This window comes from Eurosta solidaginis, unplaced genomic scaffold, assembly GCF_040869045.1.
Source record: "Eurosta solidaginis isolate ZX-2024a unplaced genomic scaffold, ASM4086904v1 ctg00001481.1, whole genome shotgun sequence".
In the NCBI taxonomy this organism is placed as follows: domain Eukaryota; kingdom Metazoa; phylum Arthropoda; class Insecta; order Diptera; family Tephritidae; genus Eurosta; species Eurosta solidaginis.
In genome coordinates, this window is record NW_027137151.1 from 1,453 (window position 1) to 8,615 (window position 7,163).

A 7,163-nucleotide genomic window follows, 5' to 3' on the forward strand; every position below is an offset into this window, starting at 1 on the left:
ATTTATATGATGAATGCTTATAAGCTTTAAATCAATAATTGATATGGTAAAAAATTATAACTAATATTATTATGCACGTAAATGTATGCGCGCGTATGAAATTTTTCCATTGAATCTATAGAAATATTAAATTGTATTCCAAGTATTTATTCAATTAAATGCAATTTAATAAAAAAAATATTTATGTACATATATATACATAAAATAAAAGAAAAAGTTGGATATGCCAACAACACGCGGTGTTCCCAAGCGGTCCCCCATCTAAGTACTAACCGCGCCCGACGCTGCTTAATTTCGGTGATCGGACGAGAACCGATGTATTCAGCGTGGTATGGTCGTTGGCAAAATTTGTTTGCCTAAATTGGTATAAGTATGGCTACTTTAATGTGTATACTCGCAGCTGTGAATTTGTCCTTTTTTTTTAAATGATATAAGTCGATTTAAGTAAATTTTGTTATATACTTTATAGTTTAGTGTATTCAGATACTCTTGCTACTAAAATCAGATTAAGTTTATTTTTTACAAAAATGAACTTATGCCATTTTTGAAAATAAGCCTGCTATTATAGACATATTTATATCGCTTGGCTTGTGTCGGGGTATATTCATTTGCATGAGTTTTCATTATGCATACATACGTATGCTACTTAGTTTAAACGAACATTCATACATACTACATATGCATGTACATCTTAATAACATATCTTTCTGTTATGTATTGTATTAGAGAAATTTTGAAATCTTTGTTAAAAAATATTGTGGTCCTGAAAAGGACCGTTTGTTTGAATGTATATTTATTTTGTGTTAATATATCCGTAAAAATGAATTTAACCGCCGAAACCATACAATGTACGACCCTGCCTCTTCAATGCATATACAACATCCATAGCCGTAACTGTTTTCCTTTTAGCATGTTCAGTATAAGTGACTGCATCACGGATAACATTTTCCAAAAATACTTTTAAAACACCACGAGTTTCTTCATATATTAAACCAGATATACGTTTTACGCCACCACGACGTGCTAAACGTCGAATAGCTGGCTTTGTGATACCTTGGATGTTATCACGTAAAACTTTGCGATGACGTTTGGCGCCACCTTTACCTAATCCTTTTCCACCTTTGCCACGACCAGTCATTTTTTCTATTTAGCACTTTTTTTAGCTTTCACAAGAACACTTCACTTGATCACTTCACTTCACAACTAATAGCTTGGTTACCGAACGTAGCTGCTATTTATACAAAAATCCACAACATTGAGTGAGCTACCATTATGTGGCATAAATATTTCTATCTCATTTTAACTCGCACAATATTGCAACCCTAAAAAAAATGGACAAATGAAACGTTTTTGTGTATTTTATTATATGTATTTCCACATTTATAAAAATTAGGTTTATTAAGTGAAGTGTTCAGTGATCAGTGTTTATTTTGAATTGTGAAAAATAAAAGTGGGAAATGGCTCGTACAAAGCAAACAGCCCGTAAATCGACTGGTGGTAAAGCGCCACGTAAACAATTGGCCACTAAAGCTGCTCGCAAAAGTGCGCCGGCAACTGGTGGAGTGAAGAAGCCACATCGTTATCGCCCAGGTACAGTCGCTTTGCGTGAAATTCGTCGTTATCAGAAGAGTACCGAACTGTTGATTCGTAAATTGCCATTCCAACGTTTAGTGCGTGAAATTGCTCAAGATTTTAAAACTGATTTACGTTTCCAGAGTTCAGCTGTTATGGCATTACAAGAAGCAAGTGAAGCATATTTAGTTGGTTTGTTCGAAGATACAAATTTGTGTGCCATTCATGCAAAACGTGTCACAATTATGCCAAAAGATATTCAATTGGCTAGACGTATACGTGGTGAACGTGCTTAATTCCATATTTTAATAAATATTATAAACGGTCCTTTTCAGGACCACAAATTTTTTTAAACAAAAAAGATCAAAAATAACTGAAGCAACTGTTAATTGTTAAAATAATAAAATGAAAATTCGTATTTTGATAGTAGCAACTGTAGTTTTACCCTTAATATGGTGTGTATACCTACTCACGAGTATATACACATTTATTTGCTAAACACATACATTAGTATGTATGCACGGTTGTGTGTTTGTACCTTTGGTACGTATGAATACACGCCACAACTTTTTGCGCCTTTGTCGAGATGCTCATACAAACATACATATGTACATATATACATACAATATGTAGTAGCTTGCATGCTGTACTTTTTTAATGTTGCTCAGTTTTTTTTCTTCTGGAAAATGATGTAAGTCAACTTTTTTATGAATATTTTCAAACACTATTTTATTAATTGAAGTAGTTGTTAACGCAGATTTCGTTAAAAAAATAAATTTTCCAAAAGTGTACTTATGACCTTTTAAATTTTTCTTTCAAAAAGTGTTTTAATAGGTTTTAAAATAGATAAATACATATATATGACAATATAATTAATCTCTTTGTATATATATTTTGTCGTCCTGAAAAGGACGGTTTTAAATTTGGCGTCTAAGAATATATGTAAATCGGCGATTACATCACTTATGCTTTCTTTTCGGTCTTCTTTGGCAAAAGTACAGCTTGAATATTTGGTAAAACACCACCTTGAGCTATGGTAACTCCAGACAATAGTTTATTCAATTCTTCATCGTTACGAATAGCCAATTGTAAATGACGTGGAATAATTCTAGTTTTTTTATTATCACGTGCAGCATTACCAGCCAATTCAAGAACTTCAGCTGCCAAATATTCCATAACAGCAGCTAAATATACTGGAGCACCGGCACCAACACGTTCAGCATAATTGCCTTTACGTAACAAACGATGAATACGACCGACAGGGAATTGAAGACCAGCACGGTTTGAACGTGACTTTGCCTTTCCCTTTACTTTACCACCTTTACCACGGCCAGACATTGTTGTTATATATTTCACTTAATACACTTTTTCACAAATACACACACTAGCTGAATAGCTTGGGCACTTTATTTCCTAAACGCAATTTGTGCTGCGCTTATATACTTTTTCGTTTGTACATTGAGCAACCCCAATCGCATGTTTTCAAATAAATGCCGGCAATATTTAGCGAATCGTTACGAACAGGTTGAATGGTTTGTCGGAAAAAATACACTTAAAGGTGCGCATTTTGACACTTAGAAAATTATTAAAAAGTGTGAGTGATAGTGAAGTGATTTTGTGAAAATTAAATATGCCTCCTAAAACTAGTGGTAAAGCAGCTAAGAAGGCCGGTAAGGCTCAGAAGAATATTACTAAAAACGACAAGAAGAAGAAGCGTAAGAGGAAGGAAAGTTATGCCATCTACATTTATAAAGTGTTGAAACAAGTACATCCTGATACTGGTATATCGTCGAAAGCAATGAGTATCATGAACAGTTTTGTTAATGACATTTTTGAACGTATTGCTGCTGAAGCATCACGTTTAGCTCATTACAATAAACGTTCAACAATTACTAGTCGCGAAATTCAAACTGCCGTACGCCTATTGTTGCCTGGTGAATTGGCTAAGCATGCCGTGAGTGAGGGTACTAAGGCTGTTACCAAATACACAAGCTCCAAGTAATTTGTGCGACTGAGGAAAATATGTATAAAAGTGAAAAATGTTAACAAAAAGGCCCTTTTCAGGGCCACAAAATATAAATTAACAAAGAGATATGAATTTTTCTAAGTCGATGAAAATTTTTAATTTTGTTTTGCAATTGAAACATCAATTTTAAAATTGGTCAGCATGGTAGGGCTGACTTACAGTGTCAGACACTAGAGCGGTTAATTATTATGGCGAAGCAACGCTGTAGTCAGACGTATTGCGTACATTTTTGACCTTTTTGTTTGTATATTTTGTAGCCCTGAAAAGGGCTTATTGATAATTCAACATTTAATGAATGTTGTGTCCTTGTAAATTATCACAAAAAACGCAGCATATTTATTTTTTAGCTGACGCCTTTTTTGCAGCTGGCTTTTTAGTCGCAGCCTTTTTTGGTTTGGTAGCAGTTGCTTTTGCTTTTGTTGCCTTTGACTTAGCGGTGGCAGATTTCGACTTGGTTGGCTTGGCTTTAACGGCGCCAGTCTTTTTTGCGTCTTTAGCCTTAGATTTCTCACTTTTCTTTTTTTCGGCGGTTTTCTTAGTGGCAACAGCTTTTTTCACTTTTTTCTCACCACTTGCCTTTTTGACACCACTCGACGATTTTTTCTTTAATGTTGCACTATCTTTTTTGGCTTTTGATTTATCAACCGATTTTGACTTACCATCACCTGATTTAGTGGCTGCAGCTGATAATTTAAATGAACCAGATGCCCCCTTTCCTTTGGTTTGAATCAATTTTCCACTAGTAACAGCCGATTTCAAATAGCGCTTAATAAATGGTGCCAATTTTTGGGCGTCACATTTATATGTTGCACTAATATATTTCTTAATTGCCAAAAGTGATGAGCCACCACGTTCCTTCAAATTCTTAATCGATGCATCTACCATTTGTTGAGTTGGTGGATGAGTGGGAGCAACCGATGGTTTTTTGGGTTTAGTTGCTTTTTTAGCAGCAACTTTCTTCTCAGCAACAGCAGCAGAAGCAGCTACTGGTGAGCTAACATTTGCAACAGCGATTGTGTCAGACATTTTCACTTAATTATTTTATTTAAACTTTTATTAACACTTGAAAATATTTATCAATTTAAGCACACAAAGCACAAACTCACTATTTATACTTTTTTACACAAGCGCATAGAATGCGATACTCTGTTTAAAATTTGAGAAGCGCAGCGAAAAGATGGATGACAAATGTTTTCATTTCAGTGCTACGTACCATTTACATTTGATAAACTTTTCATCTTAATAAATTAATTAAAATTCACATATTAAAGTTATTGCAAATATTCATGTAAAAATAGATAACTGAAATGTGTTAGTTTAATATACGAATTCATTTAAATTGATGAATTTCATATTTTCGGAGTGTCAGGCATTTTAATCAAAAGTTTGCACTGATAAAATCGAATTTTTTCTCAATTAAGTGAATTTTCTTAAAATATATTTGTACTAATCAAAATTTTAATTCGGATATATAAAATATGTTAAATTAGAAATCAAAAAACTTATCTTCGTTGAGTTTTAACAACATTATTTTATTTTAAAAATTTTTTTAAATATTTCTATTGCAACACTAGAGTAACCCTATATGGCTTCACTTAAAGGCATCTAAAGTTTGGAATTTTAGTCTGAATTGATTATTGATATTGGACGTCTACAACTTATATGTATAATTAAATGAAATTTCATGACATTCAAAAAAAAAATAAAAAAAATTCTCATTGAATGCTTATTAATTATCAATATGATTATAATATACATATCTGAACATAATCGGACATCAGCGTCCATTTTAAGTACTATAATAGGTGGATGAGTATGAATTTGTACTATGCAGATTCATTTTGTATTTATATGATGAATGCTTATAAGCTTTAAATCAATAATTGATATGGTAAAAAATTATAACTAATATTATTATGCACGTAAATGTATGCGCGCGTATGAAATTTTTCCATTGAATCTATAGAAATATTAAATTGTATTCCAAGTATTTATTCAATTAAATGCAATTTAATAAAAAAAATATTTATGTACATATATATACATAAAATAAAAGAAAAAGTTGGATATGCCAACAACACGCGGTGTTCCCAAGCGGTCCCCCATCTAAGTACTAACCGCGCCCGACGCTGCTTAATTTCGGTGATCGGACGAGAACCGATGTATTCAGCGTGGTATGGTCGTTGGCAAAATTTGTTTGCCTAAATTGGTATAAGTATGGCTACTTTAATGTGTATACTCGCAGCTGTGAATTTGTCCTTTTTTTTTAAATGATATAAGTCGATTTAAGTAAATTTTGTTATATACTTTATAGTTTAGTGTATTCAGATACTCTTGCTACTAAAATCAGATTAAGTTTATTTTTTACAAAAATGAACTTATGCCATTTTTGAAAATAAGCCTGCTATTATAGACATATTTATATCGCTTGGCTTGTGTCGGGGTATATTCATTTGCATGAGTTTTCATTATGCATACATACGTATGCTACTTAGTTTAAACGAACATTCATACATACTACATATGCATGTACATCTTAATAACATATCTTTCTGTTATGTATTGTATTAGAGAAATTTTGAAATCTTTGTTAAAAAATATTGTGGTCCTGAAAAGGACCGTTTGTTTGAATGTATATTTATTTTGTGTTAATATATCCGTAAAAATGAATTTAACCGCCGAAACCATACAATGTACGACCCTGCCTCTTCAATGCATATACAACATCCATAGCCGTAACTGTTTTCCTTTTAGCATGTTCAGTATAAGTGACTGCATCACGGATAACATTTTCCAAAAATACTTTTAAAACACCACGAGTTTCTTCATATATTAAACCAGATATACGTTTTACGCCACCACGACGTGCTAAACGTCGAATAGCTGGCTTTGTGATACCTTGGATGTTATCACGTAAAACTTTGCGATGACGTTTGGCGCCACCTTTACCTAATCCTTTTCCACCTTTGCCACGACCAGTCATTTTTTCTATTTAGCACTTTTTTTAGCTTTCACAAGAACACTTCACTTGATCACTTCACTTCACAACTAATAGCTTGGTTACCGAACGTAGCTGCTATTTATACAAAAATCCACAACATTGAGTGAGCTACCATTATGTGGCATAAATATTTCTATCTCATTTTAACTCGCACAATATTGCAACCCTAAAAAAAATGGACAAATGAAACGTTTTTGTGTATTTTATTATATGTATTTCCACATTTATAAAAATTAGGTTTATTAAGTGAAGTGTTCAGTGATCAGTGTTTATTTTGAATTGTGAAAAATAAAAGTGAGAAATGGCTCGTACAAAGCAAACAGCCCGTAAATCGACTGGTGGTAAAGCGCCACGTAAACAATTGGCCACTAAAGCTGCTCGCAAAAGTGCGCCGGCAACTGGTGGAGTGAAGAAGCCACATCGTTATCGCCCAGGTACAGTCGCTTTGCGTGAAATTCGTCGTTATCAGAAGAGTACCGAACTGTTGATTCGTAAATTGCCATTCCAACGTTTAGTGCGTGAAATTGCTCAAGATTTTAAAACTGATTTACGTTTCCAGAGTTC

General features: G+C 33.3%; 2 non-coding genes across 2 annotated transcripts; both read right to left on the reverse strand.

The window, feature by feature from the left end:
• Nucleotides 1-224: 224 nt before the first annotated feature.
• Nucleotides 225-343, reverse strand: LOC137236227 (5S ribosomal RNA). The gene has a single exon (XR_010948320.1). It is a non-coding gene; the product is annotated as a 5S ribosomal RNA (ribosomal RNA).
• Nucleotides 344-5,667: 5,324 nt separating this feature from the next.
• Nucleotides 5,668-5,786, reverse strand: LOC137236238 (5S ribosomal RNA). The gene has a single exon (XR_010948331.1). It is a non-coding gene; the product is annotated as a 5S ribosomal RNA (ribosomal RNA).
• Between the last annotated feature and the right edge of the window lie 1,377 nt (nt 5,787-7,163).